Genomic DNA, 19,570 nt, shown 5'->3' on the forward strand with positions numbered 1-19,570 from the left:
TAGAGTTGCCCGTCTTTTCCCCCCTCAGAGCAGAGCAGCAGGTGAGGCACCCTCCCGTGGGAAACGCGGTCACCTGGGCTGGGAAGATTCTAGCCCTGCCTGTGAGGCTTGGGGCTGGGGTCTCATGAAGGAGGAGTTTGCAGCTCCAAGGTTCAGGTACCGGGGTCTCTTACTACTTACAGGATGTGTGCAGACACCTCCCTTCCCCCTCCCCTGTCCCCTTGGCCACGGGTGGTGGCTCATCACGGTCGGGATGCCAGCCACACCGCTGGGTCACCGTGCTCCCGTAGCCTCCTGGGAATGTGGTTTATAGACCCAAAGGTTTCTTTCTGGTTTGTGCTCCCCATGAGCACGGACCTGTGTTATTGTTAATGTGGAAGGGCTCTTTAAAAAATTAGGTCTTTTCCTCTTGAAAAACATTTCTTCATGGGAAGGGGGCGGTGTTGCTAAAAGCACATCCTGAGGCAAGGGTGCACTAAGATGCTCCCCGCCCCGACCTTGCCGTCTGTAATTTCCTTCGTAGCATTTTTTTCCCCCTGCAAAAATAGAATTAGATCTGAACTTTTCCACAGCTGCAACTTTTCCCCCTGAGTTTTGGGATTTCGATAATAGATTGGAATGATTTTCTTGGCCTTTCGCATCTTTTAAATTAGACGGAATGCCACAACACCCATGGGCTTTTCAGACTGAGGTGATGACTCTTGTAACTAAGTCGGGGCCGATGAAGGATGTGGGAAAAGTTCGCATTAGTCTAAGATTCTCGCTCAGTGAGAAGGGACGGTGGTGTTTTTTTTTTTTTTTTAACCACTTCTGACAAATTAAATGTTTTTGCAAAGGAGAGTCCATTGCACTCAACTCTTTAGAGACCACAAAGGCCCGTTGAGGACCTTCCTTGGGGACCCATTTTGCCAGTGGCTGGTGTCCCTGCCCTTCGGCGCTAACACGACAGTGATCTGGGCACTGCGCTGCCTTTAGAATGGTCTGGTAGCTCCAGCAACCAAAGGGCAGCAGTTGGATGCCCTCGGCCGTGACCCAAGGAATTCCCCTGGCGGCACGCCACGGGAGTGTTTCGGGGGGTGGGCACCCGTGGTTGGCGAGGGGTCAGTGCAGGTTGCCCTTTCACTCCCTGAAGCTGTCCTCTCTGCTGGTTGCAACTCGGCGGGAAAAGCACACAGAAAGGGGGTCCTTTGCAGTTCGTTTTGAGCTGCAGTGCTGTCCCCCGCCTGCTGAACACGCAGGACAGACTCCTCTGCTTCGCGAACCGTCACGTGTCCTTGTTTGCACACTCGGGATTGTAAACCCCCCCCCCCCCCCCCCAGAGTGCTTACGAGCTCAGGCGTGTGCAATACTTGCCACAGGGCCCCACTAGGGCAGGGCTTCTCAAACCCCACGGTCTGGGCAAATCGCTCCGGGAATTTTGTTTTTTTTTTTTTTAAGTTTATTTTGAGAGAGGCAAGCGGGGGAGGGGCAGAGGGAGAGGGAGAGAGAGAATCCCAAGTAGGCTCCGAGCTATCAGCACGGAACCTGACACGGGGCTCGAACTCACGAATCTGAGATCATGACCTGAGTCGAAGTCAGACGCTTAACCGACGGAGCCACCCAGGCGCCCCCCTCTGGGAACTAATTAAAAATACGAGTTCCTGGGTCCCAGCATGAGAGATTCCCAGGCAAGATGTCTGAGGTGGGGCCAGGAATTCGCATTTTAACAAACAGCACAGGTAACTCCGGTGCTCCTGGCCGTGTGCACACGTGGGGCCTGAACGGTGAGGTGGTCCCCATGGAGCCCAGGCCTGTGCCGGGCCGGCTGTCCTCTCTGCTAGCACGTCTCCCTGGCCTGCCCCTCGTCACCCACGACCACGGCAGACCCCACCGGCGGTGTTACGTTGGGGTGCGAGCCTGTGCTGGCCACAAACCACATGTGGGTAAAGGAAGGAGCTAAGAAAGAGCTTTTTATTATAAGTCACTTACAGTGAGGGAATCCCAAGCAGCTACCAAGACTGCGATGTCAAAGTCCAGTAACACTGGGCTGATAAACCAGAGGGAATGCGCCGCATCTGGGGACGCCAGTGAACCTTCCCGGCGGGTGTGATACGTGCCGCCTCTGGCAGAACCGAGGAGTCCCTAATCCCCCACCCCCAGCACGCACAGCCTCCCGCTCCCCCAGCACCCCCACCAGACGGTGCATTTGTTACGCTGATGAACCTGCACGGACACGTCGTCGTCATCGCCCAGAGTCCATAGTCCACGTGGGGTCACTCCTGGTGTTCATTCTGTGGGTCTGGACAAACGTGTCCATCATTATAGAATAACACAGCCTAGCCTCACTGCCCCAAGCCCCCCTGTGCTCCACCTGTTCGTCCTCCCTCCTCCCTCAACCCCTGGCAGCCAGCCTCTCATCTTCTCACTGTATCCGTAGTTTTGCGTTTTCCAGGACGTCCTGGAGCTGGAATGACACAGTAAGTAGTCTTTCCAGATCGGCTTCTTTCCCTGAGCGATGCGCATTGAGGTTCCTGCATGCTTTCATGGTTGGATAGCTCACCTCTTTTTAGCGTTCGCTATTCCGTTATCTGAACGTACCTCAGTTTACTGATTTATCCGCCTGCTGAAGGACACCTTGGTTGCCTCTAAGCTTTGGCAATTAGGATAAAGTGTGTGTAAGTTTTTTCTTTTTTAACATTTATTTATTTTTGAGAGAGACAGCGAGCGAGCAGGGGAGGGGCAGAGAGAGAGAGAGAGAGGAGTCACAAATCTGAAGCAGGCTCTAGGTTCTGAGCTGTCAGCACAGGTCCTGATGTGGGGCTCGAACCCGTGAGCCGTGAGGTCACGACCTGAGCCGAAGTCGGATGCTTAACTGACTGAGCCACCCGGGCGCCCCAAGATCAACTTTATTTTTTTTTAATTAATTTTTTTTAACGTTTATTCATTTTAGACACAGAGAGAGACAAATCATGAACAGGGGAGGGTAAGAGAGAGACGGAGGCACAGAATCTGAAACAGGCTCCAGGCTCTGAGCTCTCAGCACAGAGCCTGATGCAGGGCTCGAACTCACGGACCGCGAGATCATGACCCGAGCCCAAGTCGGTCGCCCAACCGACTGAGCCACCCAGGCGCCCCGAGATCAACTTTATTAAGATAAAGATACACAGAACAAAATACACTCCTTTCCAGTACACAGTTCAAGGACTTCTGACAAAACATATACATACATGCACGTAGGTGTCCACGGATCTAGAGCACAGGCAAAACACAGAATAGTCCCTTACCCGTGGCTTCCCTCGTGCCTCTTGGCTCCCACACCCCAGCGCCCTGGCTCCGGGCAGTCACTGCCCTGCCCTTGTCCCTATAGATCCGTTTGCCCGTTTTTCAGTTTCATGGAAATGGAGACATATAGCATTTGCTTTTGTCTGTCGTCCCTTTTCCCTCATTCAGCACGATGTTCTGAGATCCATCTAGATGTTGTGTGTGGATCTTTTTTTTTTTTTTTTTGTGCAAGTTATTTTTGAAAGGTTATTCCTCAAAACAGATGCAGTGTTTGAAGCTCTGCAGGCAGCAGGGGTGATGGTAGGGAACACTGGATTAATTATAACGGCTGTCTCGGGGGCAGGACAGCACTTTCCCAGCCAGATTTCTGGTCAATTGCGTGATAAATGACAGCGTGGATGCTTGTGTCCTGCCACGAATACCTAAACTCTGCCTGGCAGTTTGTCAGATTTTGGGTCCCACATGCTGTCAGCCGTGTAACTTCCCTTTGTGCAGCGTGCTGTGAAATTCATGGTCAGATGGGTGCTCTTTGCTGGTCGGTCGGCAGTAACCCTGCCTTCTCCCCCAGTCCTTTCTCTCTGTCGGCTTGGGCGGAAGTCATGACCTTTTGTCATATTTTCGGTAGCCGTAAAGGCACACGCAATCATTCCGCGCCAAAAGGGGGCACGAGCCACCTTGTAAATGAACTTGGGGCGACCTCGCTCCCCACATCACGTAGCAGCCACTTACGTTTTATACCAAACCATCTCTGCAAAGCAAGTCACCACCAGTTATAAAGCATTTAAGAGCACCCAGCTATCAGATACTTTACTGTTTAAGTGAACGGTTTTCACTGATGGATCATCCACAGGCAGAGGCCACATCGGGCACTTTGCACACATTATCACCTCCACGCCTCACAGACGTTTGTGGGGTAGGTATCTCATGGTCCCCAAGGTGACACTCGGCACGGCGAGGTCTTTCCAGAGCTCAGGACAGCCTGCCCACCGGCATAGCAGAGCCCTCCCGGATTCGGGTCCTGACTTGGGGTGGCCCGCACTGCCATCCAGGTGTGAGCGAACCCACACTCATATGCGGGCCCCGTGCAGGTGCACCGGTTCCAAGGTGGCCCCGGGGTCGGACTCTCCTTCCCGGTGCCCGGAAACCTTCTCCAAGTGTCGACCGATCGGTGCCCTCCCTCAACAAGAGCGAGCGCCTCGTAAGGGCCAGGTTCTGTTCCAGGTGTGGGGACACAGCGTGAACCCCGCCAGCACCCCACAGCCCTCCTTGACGATGTCTTGAAGACAGACAGGGCGACGTGCTCTCCTTCCCAGGATGTGACCCAGCGGCCAGTGGCCTGCCGCGCCTGCAGTCGAGGGCTCATGCCCTCGGGCATCAGTTATGAAGCCTTCTCTGCGGTCAGCACCGCGCAGGGTCGGCAGGTGAACCAGAAGTGTCCCCCCCGCCCCCCGTCCTGTGGTTCTTACTCACAGCCTGAGTAAGTGTGGCGGAGGCCAGACCGCGTGAGGGCTGCCCGACCGTCCTCTGGCCGTGGGCACGTTCACCAGCCCTTTGTGCCCCCGGCCTCCTGCCCCGCACGGCGGGGGTGACTCACCCCTCACGTGGATGTGGCCTGGAGTCGTGCCCCCCAGAGCGGCCCACTGCAGGGATTGTTCGAGAACCACGGGCCAGAGGCTCAGTGTGCAGACACCGCTGGGGTTTCAGACTCTGTTCACAGACCGCGAGGCTACAATTTAAAGAGCAGTTGAGGTGTTTTTGTTTGTGTCAGAAGCAGTGGGAGTCAAGAGCACGGGGGGAGGGTCGTGCTGTCCTGTCTGGGCTGTGAGGGCGGGTGAGGCTTTTGTTGGACTCTTTGCAGGCTCATCAACTAGTCAGTCATTCAGCAACCACTGGTGTATCTTCTGAGGGTCGGCCCTAAGCTCTGGGCTGCCCTGGCCGCCGGTCCGTTAACACAGAGCAAAGTGCCCGCCAGCCGTGGGTCCCAGAGGCAGACAGGACACAGGGGCCGGGCCTGGCTCCACACAGGACCCCCTTGTCCTCCCGTCCCTGAGGATTCCCTTCTTGCTCCCCGCCCTGGCCCGTCCGAGGCCCTTCTGTCCCCCGTCCTCTTTCTGGTGGCCTGGAGGCACCTCCTCTCTGGGGGTGCCATCCCAGCCTCCACCTGGCCCGACTCCACAGAGGACACTGGGCCTAGATGTTCAGGCCTCGGCCTCTGGCTGCCTTTGTGGGGGCTCGGAACCCCCTGCTCGACTCCCAGCACCAGATCTCCTGCCCCCTTCAGACCCTAACTGGTGCTGAGTGGAAAGGCTGGGCTTGCATGGATTTTAAACATCAGTGGAGAGGGTCTGAGGTGAACCTCACCCTCGGCTGTTGTCACGCCGAGCGTCTGTCTGAGGGACGTCCCTCCCCGTCCCCTCAGACTCTCCGGGAGCATGCTGACACCTCAGTGTGGAGTAGAGACTCCAGCCCCGGCCCAGGGGCTCCTCGGTCCACCCCCACTGTGGTGGGGCCCCCTCCCTAAGGAGAGAGGAAAGGAGAGAGCTTCAGGGTAACCTGGCTGTGTGCCTACGTGACTACATCCCTCACGACCTCGTAAACTGAGACCACTCACTGCATGTTTGTGTGTTCCCATGTACGGGAGACAAAGAAAAAGCGTACAACACTACACCACGTGGCGTTCGGGGCTCAGTTCTCCGGGTACGAACCCAACTGAGCGGGGCCGGCACGAATAAAGTTGCTGCTGGAAATGAAAAAGCCTCTGTGTCACGACTCTCTGTGTGAGAATCCCGCTACACCACCGCCCCCGCACCCTCTCCCTGCCTTTCCCTCGTCTTTTCCAGGCATTCTGGCTGCCTGGCTGTTCTCCCCGCGGCACTGGCACTGGGGGCCCCTCGGCCACTGCCTCTTCGCTGGGAAGGCCTTGCCTTCGCGGGTGGTTTTCATCAGCGTCTAGTTCGATGGCGTCTGTGTTACTGTAATCCACTGTGCGCTGTCCTGTAAGCGTGACTTCACCGTCCGCGTGCCTCATGTTCCTAACCCGTTCGCACCGCGTTCTCACTCCTAACGTGGATGACGCCCGGTCTGTATTAATGCCCCGCATGTCACGTCTTCACTGTGATTATTCAGCCGGGCACCTGTGTGTCCGCTGTCCCCACCGGAGCGAGCCCTGCGAAGAGGTGGGCTGCCCTTCCCCTGTGTCCCCGGACCCTCGGCCAGCGCCTGGCCCGTGGGGGGGCACCCAGCCCCCATTTGTGCGGCTGCCGAGACCACCGAGGAGCAGGTGCGTTCACGGGTCCCCCTTCCCCTACCGGCAGGCGTGAGCAGAGCCACCCCCCCCCCCCCCCCCCCCGACGGAGCTCACAGACCCCATGCCATCAGAGACACAGCTCTTAACTGGCCGTTTATGTCTTTCTAGAAACATTCGTGTCAGGGCAACCTCTATTTTTTAATTATTTTATTTTATTCTTCTTTATGCTAATTGCGCTCTGAACCCCCCCCTCCCCCTGGGAACCGTCTGTGGTCTCCGTGAAGAGTCTGTTTCCGGGTTTGCCTCGCTCTCCCTTTTTCCTTTTTCCCTGTCCTTTGCTCGTTTGTTTTGTTTCTTAACTTCCAGCCAGGAGTGCGATCGTCAGGGCAATTCCGAAGAAGCTGTGAGCAGTGAGAGTTCGTTATTTCGGCGGACAGGCTCCCAGTCCTTTTGTAGGAGGGTCTGCCCCCAAACCAAATCAGGTCAGACCCACGTGCCCCCGGCTTCCGTTTGCCTGGGCTGCCCTTTCCTTTCCCCGTTTGCCCCTCGGCGTGTGTGTGCGTGTGGCTGTCCCGGGGCGTGGGTGCCCTGAGCGGCGGATCCCATGCGCCGTCCTGGTGGCACATGTCCCACGTCCTGCTGTGCCTGGGATGAGCTGGTCTCGGAGTGTGAACGGGCCTCAACGCCCGCTGACGTGCAGACGCGTGTCCTTGTCGTGTGCAGACACACAGACGTGTCCGACACCGACTGGGTCTCGTCTGTCTTCTCGCGTTTAAAAAGAGAGCTGCCTGAGTTGCTTGGTGTCGACCTGTCCCACCGCCGCTGGCCGCTGGCCCGTCTCCGTGGTGTGCGCGGTGGCCGTTGTCACGTCTGAGGCCGCGGCACCTCCTGCTTGGAGCAGTGAAGGGACTTGCCTCCCGGGAGGCACGGTGGTGGGGGGTGGGGGACGGCGTGGCCCCCTCGCCCTGCAGCCAGCACGGGGCATCGCCCGGCTCTGCCACCGGTCTGCGTGAGCGAGGAGGGGCCGCGTCGAGGCCGGCTGGTGACCGGGTGGCGCGGGGCCCGCTGTCTGATCCCGAGGGTCTGCCCTGGCCGCGGTGCCAGGAGGATGCACGAGGCTGCCGTCCACGCCCGGTCTCCACCTCCCGGGATGTGCCTCTCTACACGTCGTCTCCTCCCGAGCCAGGCACACCACCCAGCCTGTGCACGTGCTGTCCTTCACCTAGCAGCCCTCCCGGGATGGGCCCCTCGGGTGCCCCCGCGATACAGGACTGCTCGTCAACGGTCCACACCCCAGGCAGCAGCTCTGCGGGCACGTGCACAGTGATAACATACCGCTCAAGCGAGGGGCCTTTCTGCACGGCTGCGCTCGCGTCCTGCCATCACTGGGCGCCCAGCGTCTACCCGCATCCTCACCGGCACTCGCCTTCGTGTGGCCTCCCCGTGTCTGACCGCCGGGCGGGAGAGGGCTCCCTCTTGTTTTAATTTGCATTTCTCTGACGGTTACGGGATTGAGGGCCCTTTGTGTCCCTGTCCCCTGCCCACTCTGCGACCTGTGACCTGTTTACCTTCTCTACATTTTTCTTTAGTGTTTATTTATTTTTGAGAAACAGAGGGAGACAGAGAGAGTGGGGGAGAGGCAGAAAGAGAGGGAGACACCGAATCCGAAGCAGGCTCCAGGCTCTGAGCCATCAGCACAGAGCCCGACGCGGGGCTCGAACTGGCGGACCGTGAGATCGTGACCTGAGCCGAAGTCAGACGCTTAACCGACTGAGCCACCCAGGCGCCCCTGTACATTTTTCTTTGTTGAGTTACAATCTCTCGTAGATTTTAGGCACTGCCCCTTGGCTTATTTTAGGGGTTTTAAATGTGTTCTGTCACATTCTACCTGTGAGCATTTTTTTGGGGGGTGGGGATCTTTTACGGAGTAGTAACTAATCTTTAACTTGAAAAATTAAATCCATTAATTTTTTTCTTAATGGTTTCTTATTTGGGGATGAGCCTTTAGCAGTTTCACAAATGGCGTGTCTGATATTTGTTAACAGTGGTTCAGGATGTGTAAATGCTAATGTGTTGTCGAGTTCCTTTTAATAAAAGGAACCACGAGCACATTCTGTGTTAAGTCCACACTGAAACACGTTCTCTTGATACACCGTCTAACCTACCTTCAAGTCAGCTGCACAAACACGACGAAGGATGTGAGGTGCGCTGTAAGGAGCAGTCAGAGAGGCTGATGCCCTGTCGTGAGGGGGGTGGGTGTCAGCGCAGCCCAGAAGACACGGCGGGGGCCCCTGGTCTCCTGCCACGGGAAAGGCGCGGCTGCGGGTGCCTGAACTGCTGGCCTCCGAAGCACGTCAGGCCGTCACCGCTGGACATCACCGTGGTGACACCAGGTTTTGTTGCCCCTCCTGACAGTAGAGAAGGAGCCAGGGCACAGAGTGGCATTTGTGCGGAGGTGATGGTGTTGTCAAGGGGCACTGAGGGAGGAGGGACGGGGAAGTGGGCACAGTGACCACCCGCAGAGGGCTGCACAGTGTTAATGCGAGGAGACGGGCGTGCCTGCCTGCTGGCCGTGACCTGAGTTGGGACCCCACCCTCTCTGCAGGGACCAGGACACGGAGGTCCCTCCTGATGATTCCGTTTCCAAGGAACGGCTCTCAGGTCCTTGGGCAAGACGCTCCTGTGGGTGGGAGGGGCGTACACATCCCAGAGACAGCAGTCGGGGCTCCGAGTCCTTTCCAGTAAATGCTCCAAGCGGGGTCATGCGCTGGCTGGATGGTGAATTCTCCTGGAGGCTCCCGGCTTCTTACGGGACTCTCGCGGGTGGGTCCAGCGCTCCCCCAGGACACAGCCTCACAGGCTCCAGGTCCCAGTGCCCGGGTTTGGGTAGTCCCATCTGCCCGGAGTTCTGCAGTTCTCGGGCACATCGAGCAACGAGATCCGGGCCTGGGTCCTCTGGTGTCTCTGCAAACCGGATGCTCACCTTGGCAGTTCATTCCGCAGACATTTCCTTCTGCTCCGGTGGCATAATCCGGAAACTCTCTAAACTCTGAGCAGTAATGATACCATTGCACTTATCAAAATGCACATCGTGTCCACCACGGTATCAGCATCGTAGAGCCATTTAAATAGTATTGCACAGGCCCCGAGAGGCTGCCACGTTCCCCCGGGTTTAGACAACCGCGTCTGGAATAACGCAGGACTAACTCCACGTAAAGTCTGTCAGGCTAACAATGCTGTTCCCCTTCAGGCAGCGATCCTGGGAACTGCGAGGTCAGGACCCGGGTCCTGCTTCAGCTAAATGCTGCCCCACAGCTGTTGCTGTTTAGGAAATGTTTACTCTTGAAAATGTTGGGTGGTTTTTGGGATTCAACAGGCGACTCAGTCTGACTTACAGCCCGCGGGGCAGGGGGCACACCGTCTGCTCGAGAATCCGAGAGGGTGCCTCACCGGGGGCCGATCCATCGTGAGGCCGGTTTGCGTGGCTTCGGTCAGGACAGCAGAGTCCTGAGGTGCCTCCTACAGCAGGGTTGCGAACACTGGTGGGGACCGGCCTGGCACGCACACACGGCCGGCACGGGGCTGAACAGAATCTCGCGTCTCGGGTGCTACATGGACGGACGTTTGCCTTGGCGGTTTCCACCTGTTCCCCCCGTGGGCCTTTCTGCCGCTGGGGCCCTCACTTCCTCTTCCTGGAAGGATTTTTACAAATGACGGCACTGAATTCCGGGCGGGTTCTGCACACAAGATGCTGTTCCCCTTCCATCGTGCTTGCCCTGGGTCACCGTCTGTGAATACTGAGAACCAGAAACACAGAGGGCTAAGTGTCCGTTGTCTGTGTGTCTGTGTGTGTGTGTGTGTGTGTGAAAGCCAGCGCGATTCGGCTCCGGGGAGGACAAAGGCCCTTTCTCTTCTGGGCCCTGGCCTGAATCTCCTCACTGTTTCCGCCTTCTGGCGGGACAGGGTCCAGGGACAAACGGGAAGACTCTTAGTGGCCTCTGCTGCTTAAGGAGGTCACTGCAGTGGAGAAAAAGAACATTTATTTGTTAATTTCGTACCATTTTGTTAACAGAGTTTTCTTTGATGTTGCTGCCTCTGTTCTTTTCAAAAGAGGTCAAGGTAGGAGTAATGGGTAAGTGGAGACAGAAAGTCGTTCTTTGATCCCAGCCCTGAAGGATGGATGCCTCCCTACCCCCTCCTGCGTCTCTCTCTCTCTCTCTGTCTTTGTCTCTTTCTGTTTCTGTCTCTTTGTGTCTCTGTGTCTCTGTCTGTCTCTGTCTCTGTTTCTCTCTGTGTCTCTGTCTCTTTGTGTCTTTCCGTCTCTGGGTCTCTGTCTCTGACTCTCTGTGTCTCTGTCTCTGCTGGCTGTCTCTGTCTCTTTCTGTTTCGGTCTCTCTCTGTTTCTCTCTGTGTCTCTGTCTCTGTCTCTCTCTGCCCGCTCACTAATCATTTATTTGGTGCAATACAAATGCCTCTCTGTTTGGGTTGAATACATCAGAGATTTGGATTCGAGGAAGGAAGAGATGATATTAAAAGCATTAGTAGATGTCATTTCGACAGATGCCAAGCCTGACAGCGTCCTGGACGAGCTGAGGAGGGGAGGGTGCAGGGGTGAGGACGGCCCGGGCCCAGCATGGACGAGCGGGGAGGCTTCCTGCAAAACCCTTTCATTGTTAACACAATTGTAAGGAATTAACAGGTACAAGTCAAAGTAGAAGAATAAAAAAATATCAGAGCTTGTCCCCTGCAGTCAGGGCGGACAGTTGTCTCTCTGTCTCTCTCTGTCTCTGTCTCTGTCTCTCTCTCACACACACACACACACACACACACACACACACACGCACATGTCCCACCCTGGAACATGCGTGTGTTTCTTACCAGGAGTGTGGAAGCACATCTGTTATCTGTAACCTGCTATCCCATCCGTCCGCCTGTCCCGCCATCCCCGTCCGTCCGCCTGTCCCGCCATCCCCGTCCGTCCTCCTGTCTGCTCGCCCGCCTGGCCCAGCTCTCCTTGCATTACTCGTCATCTCTGCTTAGCGAACCTGGAGGCTGTGTCAGGCTCCCCAGAGAAAGAACCAAGAGGAAACGCATACATTTCCAGAGAGGGATTTGCTGTGCCGTGTTGGCTGCTGCGTTACGGGGGCTGGGAGCCCTGCGGTCCTTGTCCGGCAGGCCACGAGGCGGGCGTGCCGTCGGCGGAGGACGCGTGTCCAGCTGGAGCAGGGAGGCCCCGTGCAGGGGGTGACACCTGCCCACGCTGGGGACCGTCACGGCCACTGCTCTTCCTCTGCGGTGCTCACCCCTCCGGGAAGCACCCTCGGACTGCCCACAAGTACCGCTCAGTCTGGGCATCCAGGTGGCGCTGGACACAGAAACCAGCCCTCACGGGGCAAACAGCTGTCCATGCACCAGAGCGGCCCCGGGCGGCTGAGTGAACCCCGGGAGGCAGAGCCCCCGAGCCCACCTGCTCCCCCCTCGGCCGTGGGCTTCATCTGGTGGCTTTTCTACTTTCAAAAATAGTTTGTATCCTTCCCCTTTTGAATTCCACGTGAAGCCCCCGTATAGATGTGCTCATCCTGGGTACCTTGCCCAACTTCAAGTGGCGCGAGAGGTTTTGTTTGCCCCTGCTTCCGTCGTGGTCCAAATGACCCCGCCGCCACCTGTCGCTGCATTTCTGGGTCAGGATTCTCACCGCAGAACACGTGGGTCCGATGCGATGCTGGGTCCGGGCCCTGCTGGCTCTGAGATGGTGTGAGTCTGGGGTCTGTCTCGCCCTGGAAAGGCCACCTCGAGGGGCCTGCGTGCCTCCAATTCCGCCATCTGCTGGGGAACACGGAGAATTACACTTCTGGGACGCCCGAAAACGTTCAGGACATTGAATCAGGGAAATAACCAAACTGTTTTAAATCATGTTACAGCTACTGCGAAACAAGTCAGGGCATGTAATGCATTTTCAAAACCCTTTTACATACGTTTAATATTATGTTAAGTAGCTTTATGTAATAAATGCTGGTTAACTAAAGAGTTCAAGTGCATTTTTTTGTCAAAGGTAATGCATGACTTAAGTCCTATAGTGACACGTATTTGTGTTAAGAATATAATGCGCGTGGGTCTCTCTCCTTGTGCCTGCCGTGGTGTCCCAGAAATCACAATAATGAGTGGACATATGGGATTCCTCTGATCAGCAGCCTTTTGGAGAAACCCACATGTCAGCCTAGAGTTATAAGCAGGCAGAAAAATTACACCTAATGTTCACAACGTGAAAAATCAGCAATCCGATGGGGCACCGGGGCGGCTCAGTCGGTCAAAGTGTCCAACTCTTGATTTTGGCTCAGGTCATGATCTCACGGTTCATGGGTTTGAGCCCCGTGTCGGGCTCTGTGCTGACGGCGTGGAGCCTGCTCGAGATTCTCTCTCTTCTCTCTCTCTCTCTCTCTCTCTCTCTCTCTCTGCCCCTCCCTCCCTCTTTGCCCCTCCTCACCCCCTCTCAAAAATAAACATTTAAAAAATCAGCAATCTGAGAGGAAGAACATATCAAATGTTATTTTTAGCAACCATAGAATCATTTAATATGAAGGAAGAGAGGACTGTGTGCGGTGTAAGCCAGGACCGGGGGTCTTTACCCCAGAGTCACCTTCTCATGAGCTCCTCCGGGATCACCTGCCCTAAGTCACAACCCCGGCTGGGCTCCTGGGCGCCTTCCCTGCTCTGTCCACACCTCGGTACGGGTCACCAGCCAGTGGCTGTTCGCTTCTGTGAACCACCTTGGGTCCTGCGGCCTCTCCAAGGGTGTTTGGAACATAGCCTGACCTTCAGCGCTTGAGTAACCCTGTACGGAGCAGGTGCACCCGGGACCCGCTGGGTGAACAGGTGTGGGCGTGGAAAGGCATGGCGTCTCGAGGCCAGCTTAGACCCAGCTTAGCCCTCTGTCTTGCTGTCCCCAGTCATGGGCTCATCCCTTCACGCCCACCCCTGGCTCCTACAGGAGATTTTTCTGCAATGTGGGTAACGCTTGACAGAGGACATGGGGGTCGTCAGGGTGGGAGACTCACGCGGCAGGGGCCGGGTCCCTGTGGCTTTCCTGGACGCTGTGCCAGGGTGGCGTGGGTGCTGTGAGCTGTGTGCGCCGGGCTTGTCCCCGGGGCGCCAGCTCCCCGATCTGTGCACGGACCTGCTCCGGCCGAGTCTTCAGGCATTTTCTCTGGCTGGGACCCTGGGCAGCCTGTAGTAGAAAGACCTGTAGGGCTTTTGGGTTTTTTTTCAGACTTAAAAAAATTTTTTTTTAATGTTTATTTTTGGGAGACAGAGACAAATCATGAGCAGGGGAGGGGCAGAGACAGAGGGAGACACAGAATCGGAAGCAGGCTCCAGGCTCTGAGCTGTCAACACAGAGCCTGACGCGGGGCTCGAACTCATGAACCGTGAGATCGTGACCTGAGCCAAAGTCGGACGTTCAACTGACTGAGCCACCCAGGCGCCCCGAAAGACCTGTAGGTTTTGGAAATGTCACTGGCTTTACACGAGTGTAGATACAAAGTTTAGGTACTATTTTGGGTGGCGCTCAGTGCTATGAATCAACCATTTCAACACAGAATTTTGCTGCTGCGAAAAATCTAGTGAACCAGCTGGCTTTTCCCTTTATTGCAGGAATAGACTAGTGCTGGGACGTGGCCCCTGGGCCTTGTGGCTGCACCAGGTGCTGCTTCTCCCCAGAAAACCCAGCTAGCAACGGGAACATTATAGACCGTTGGAAGCTAGTTTTTCCTGTAAATACGGGGACATACAGACATATGGACGCATATGTACATCTGAGGGCGTTGGGGACAACATCGATAGACTAATGAGTGGCGAGTTGGAATTCTGGAGAGAACAAAGAATATTCTAGATCCTTTTCCTCCCCTAGTAGTGCCTGGTGTGTATTGTTGCCTCGGGCGGAGGAAGAGTGATATGTGATGGGGAATGTGTGGGAGCAGTTGATTTACAAAGCCTGAGGTGCCCTCGGAGCCAATGCTGATTTATCACGTGAGTGGTGGTGTTCCTAACTTGGTTTACAGTGTGTATATGTGTGTGCGTGTCTGTGTGTGTGTGTATGTACACGTGTATGTATGTGTGAGTGTGTGTGAGTGGGTGTGTGTATATAGGCATGTAGCATTCTTTTTTTTTTTTTTTCAACGTTTATTTATTTTTGGGACAGAGAGAGACAGAGCATGAACGGGGGAGGGGCAGAGAGAGAGGGAGACACAGAATTGGAAACAGGCTCCAGGCTCTGAGCCATCAGCCCAGAGCCCGACGCGGGGCTCGAACTCACGGACCGCGAGATCGTGACCTGGCTGAAGTCGGACGCTTAACCGACTGCGCCACCCAGGCGCCCCAGGGCATGTAGCATTCTGATGTCATATTTGTAAATGTTTTCGAAATATTTATCTCTAAAATCTGTAAGACTAGAATTTCTAGACCAAAGGGAAGGTGTATGTTTAACTTTGTAAGAAACGTCCAAATATTTTTCCAAAGCGGTTGTACGGTTTTTTTTTTTAATTTTTTTTAACGTTTATTTATTTTTGAGACAGAGAGAGACAGAGCATGAACGGGGGAGGGGCAGAGAGAGAGGGAGACACAGAATCTGAAACAGGCTCCAGGCTCTGAGCTGTCAGCACAGAGCCCGACGCAGGGCTCGAATTCACAGACCGTGAGATCATGACCTGAGCCGAAGTCGACGCTTAACCAACCAAGTCACCCAGGCGCCCCGGTTGTATAGTTTTACATTTCTATCAGCAATGCCCGAGAGTTCTGGCTGCCTCATATCCTTGCCAAGCTTGGTATTTGTCAGTCTTTCACAAAAATTTTTTTTAAATGTTTATTTTTGAGAGAGAGAGGCAGAGTGCAACAGGGGGAGGACAGAGAGAGAGAGAGAGAGAGAGAGAGAGAGAGAATCCAAAGCACGCTCCAGGCTCAGAGCCATCAGCACAGAGCCCGACGCGGGGCTTGAACTCACAAACTGTGAGATCAAGACCTGAGCCGAAGTTGGATGCTTAACGGACTGAGCCACCCAGGCGCCCCAGGATTGTCAGTCTTTTTAATGTTAGCAGTTTTAATGAGGATACAGTGGTATCATTGTGGTTTTAATTTGCGTTTCCTTGATGACTAATTATATCTACATATCTCTATGTCTGTCTCTCTATCTCCCTCTGTGTAGTGTTGTCTGAATTTTTAACTGGGTTGTGTGCATTTGGGCTCCTATAACAAAATACCATAAACTGGGTAGCTTATAAAGAACAGAAAAATGTCACCGTTCTGGAGACTGGGAAGTCCAAGATCAAGGCACCAGCTGGTCTGGTTCTGATCGGTGAGGGTCTGCATTCTGGTTCATAAGTGGCTGTCTCTTTGCTGTAACCTCACATGGTGGAAAGTTCGGGAGCTATGGGGGGTCTCTTTTTTAAGAGGCTAATCCCACTCATGAGGGCTCCACCCACATGATTTGAGACATCCTAGAGGCCCCTAGTTCCAACACAGTGGGCATTAGGATTTCAACCCATGACTTTGGCAGGGTGGGGGGACAGTGGGGGGGGGCGGGGAACAATAGAAACATTCAAACCACAGCAGGTTGTTCATGTGACTACTGGGTTGTAAGAACTTCTTCTGTGTTCTGGATATGTATTCTCTGTCAGATATACATTCTAAGAAATATTTTCTCCCAATTTGAGGTTTGTCCATTAAATTTTCTCAGTGATGTTGTGTCATGAGCAGAAGTATTTTCGTTTGATGAAGTCCAAACGTATCAATTTTATTATTTCGTGGTGTCACTTTCTGTGACCTAAGAAGTCTTTGTCTCCTCCCAAGTTGCAAAGATATTCTATATTTTCTTCAAGAGCTTTATAGCTTTTACTGTTACATTTAGGGCTATATCTCTGCTTCCACAATTTTTGTGCGCGTATACTAAATTTTTGTATAATATAAATTTATACTAAGATTTTTAATTTTTACTTGTTTTGTTTTAGCACGCGCGCGCGCGCGCGCGAGAGAGAGAGAGAGAGAGAGAGAGAGAATCCCAAGCAGACTCCATGCTGTCAGCTCGGAACCTGACACGGGGCTCGATCCTACAACCTGGGATCATGACCTGAGTCAAAATCAAGAGTCGAACGCTCAACCGACTGAGCCCCCAAGGCGCCCCGTACTAAATTTCACGTGTGGCGTGTGCCAGGTATATATTTTGCCATGTAGATACCCAGCTGTTCTAGTATCATATGTTAAAAGGACTTCATCCATCTTTAAAAAAAAGAAGTATATCTCTAAATAATTCCATTTGAAATGTTCAAATATAAATTCATACATGCCAGCAATTCTGTCCAGTCATTCAAACTTCATGGGGTTTAAATTTTGTTTTGAGGAGAAACTCACTTTTGTTAGGTAAGTGTGGCCATCCACGTGGCAGACAGACCCACGACGGGGAAGCTGCTTGTCACATGTGGCCAGGAGCTCCTGGGTGATTTTGTTAGCAAAGTTAAGGACATCACATTTCAAGTGACACCCCATCCTTGGCTCCTGGGGTTTAATTTGTTAAGTCACCTCCTGCCACATTCTCCCATTATGACCACATTTTCTTTGCCCGAGAAAAACAAGCTGCTCTTTTCACTGAAAATATTTTTGCATCTAGGACAGAAAAGAAAAGAAAGCAAATCCAAAGAACACCACCCTGTAATCGAAATACTCCAGACCAACGGTCAGCAAACGTTTTCCCTAAAGGGCCAGACAGTAGATATTTCGGGTTCGGAGGACCTACTGGTCTTTGTCCGTATTTTTCTTTATTGTGTTTGGTTTTGTTTCTACAACCTTTTAAAAATGTGAAAGCCGTTTGACTTGGGCCGTGTACAAAAACACGCGTGCCCTCTTTCCCCGAGATGAGGCTAATGCCGGTGATGTGGGCCACGATGCGTGTCCCGTTAGGATGTCATCGAGGTCTTATAAAACTCAACCCAATTAAAGCAATTTTTTTTCCGTGAGTTTCATGGGCGAGCATTTCTATAGGATTGGGGTGGTTCACCGCTTTCTTTGCCCTGTAGCTCTGTCCCGTACGTTTCCCACCCGGAGCCGTTTTCCTTCCATCTGCGTTACACCCTTAGCGTTTTCTGCTGCTCGGAAGGTCTCTCAGTGGCTGTTTGTCTGGAACGTCGCCCGCACTGCTGTTGTTCTCGGGGGATCTGCTCTCTGGTTGTCAGACACGGTTCCGGGGGGCAGCCGCTTCCCCGTGGCCACAGAGGACACCGCTCCGGCGTCGCTGTTCTCGGTGGCTGCTGTGGAGGGTCCACTGTCCTCAAACTGCGGGTAACCCCGGCCCCTTTCTGCTTGTGTTTGGTTCTTTGTCGGCTCGCCCTCCCTCTCTGTCTCTCTCGCAGTCAGTTTAGGTGTGGATTTCTTTGTCTTTCTTCTGCTTGGCATTTGTGAGTTTTCTGGAATCTGTGGATTGGTATTTTGCATCAGTTCTGGAAAGATGTTATCGTCTCTTCACATTTTGGCTCTGTGTCAATCTCTAATAAAGCAGATTTTAGAATGTCTTACTTTCTACCTTGTATAGCTCTCACATTATTCTGTATATTCTTAGCAGTTTTGTCTCTGGATAACTTATTCTGATTCATATTCCGGTTCGTGAAATGTGACGAATCTGCAGTTAGGTTTACCCATTGTGTTGTTGACTTTGGCTATTTAATTTTTGTTTCTGAGAGCTCTAGTTGGTTATTTTAAAATCTGAGGTGTGCCTTTTTATGGTTTCCTGTTATCTTAGATACCTTCAGGATTGCCTTTTATTTCAGTGGTTTAGCATATATTTTAGCCCCATGGCTACACACACACACACACACACACACACACACACACACAGTAAAACCTTGGTTTGTGAGCATAATTTGTTCCAGAAACATGCTTTTAACCTAAAGCACTCGTACATCCAAGCAAATTTCAAAAACCATTGGCTCAGTTGTGGTCATGTGACATTTGGTGTCACATACGACTCGAATTGCAAGACATCACTCCTCTATCAAGTTAAAATGTATTAGAAATGGTTGCTCGTCTTGCGGAGCACTCGTAATCCAAGGTTTTCTATATCTATATCTGTATCTATCACATACCACACACTTCACCCGTTTAAAGTGTACGATCCCCTGGTGTGTAGCACATTCATAGGGCTGTGCACCCATCACATGGGCAGCTTTAGAATGTCTTCCTCATCCCCAAATCAGCCCTGTCCCCGCCAATGGTCACTTCCTTTTTTTCCTCAGTCTTTCAGCCACTAAGTTCTCTCAGCTTCCAAGAATTGGCCTCTTCTGGACCCTTCGTTAAATGGAATCACCCAGTAGGGGGTCTTCACGCCCGGTACGTGACGTCTTATTTTACCTGTTGATCATCTGTTGGACGGTCGAGCTGTCTCCACTTTGTGGATCTGACGAGCCATGCTGCTGTGAGCGCTCATGCACGGGTTTTGTGTGGGCCCCTGGTTCCATTTCTCTGGAGTGCGTACCTGGGAGCGGCATCGACGGTTTTCCAGAGTGGGGGCACCGTTTAAACTCCCGACCAGCGGTGTGTGTGAGTTCTGTTTTCTCGGGTCCTCTGCGATGCTGGTTACCATCAGCCTTGAACGTCATAGCCATGTAGCGGGCATGCAGTGTTTCATTGTGGTCTGATGTGCATTTCCCTGATGGCGAATGCCGTAAGCACATCTGTTAAGAGCGTATGGTTCTCCGGTTTATAGCATATTGTGTCTGCCTGATGCCGGCCACGGCAGAAGTCTCAGAATCTGTTTTCGCTGTCTGTTGTCTCTGATGCATGGGGTAGTTGTCACGGATCTTTCCTTCTCTTTGACAATGTGCTAGTTACTGTGTTTGAAAGATTGTAGGAACCATTTGTTCCTGCCAATGAGGTGCCTTTTCCTTTTTGTTTACATTTAGTTCCACCAGGCTGCCGGGGATGGGCGGGGGTGGGCAGGGGTGGGAACCATTAATCTGGGACTCCCTTCAACCAAGCTCAAGGCACAAGGTTCTCGTGATGGTACTGGGGGGTTGACCCGAGGCT

General features: G+C 53.4%; 1 long non-coding RNA gene across 1 annotated transcript; it reads right to left on the reverse strand.

Moving 5' to 3' along the window:
* Window positions 1-4,717: 4,717 nt before the first annotated feature.
* On the reverse strand, window positions 4,718-11,842 carry LOC123584157. Its single transcript, XR_006705204.1, has 3 exons — window positions 11,554-11,842; window positions 8,674-10,525; window positions 4,718-5,778 (listed from the first exon to the last, which is right to left on the reverse strand). It is a non-coding gene; the product is annotated as an uncharacterized LOC123584157 (long non-coding RNA).
* Window positions 11,843-19,570: the final 7,728 nt, after the last annotated feature.

This window comes from Leopardus geoffroyi, chromosome B1 (assembly GCF_018350155.1).
Source record: "Leopardus geoffroyi isolate Oge1 chromosome B1, O.geoffroyi_Oge1_pat1.0, whole genome shotgun sequence".
Classification (NCBI taxonomy): Eukaryota; Metazoa; Chordata; class Mammalia; order Carnivora; family Felidae; genus Leopardus; species Leopardus geoffroyi.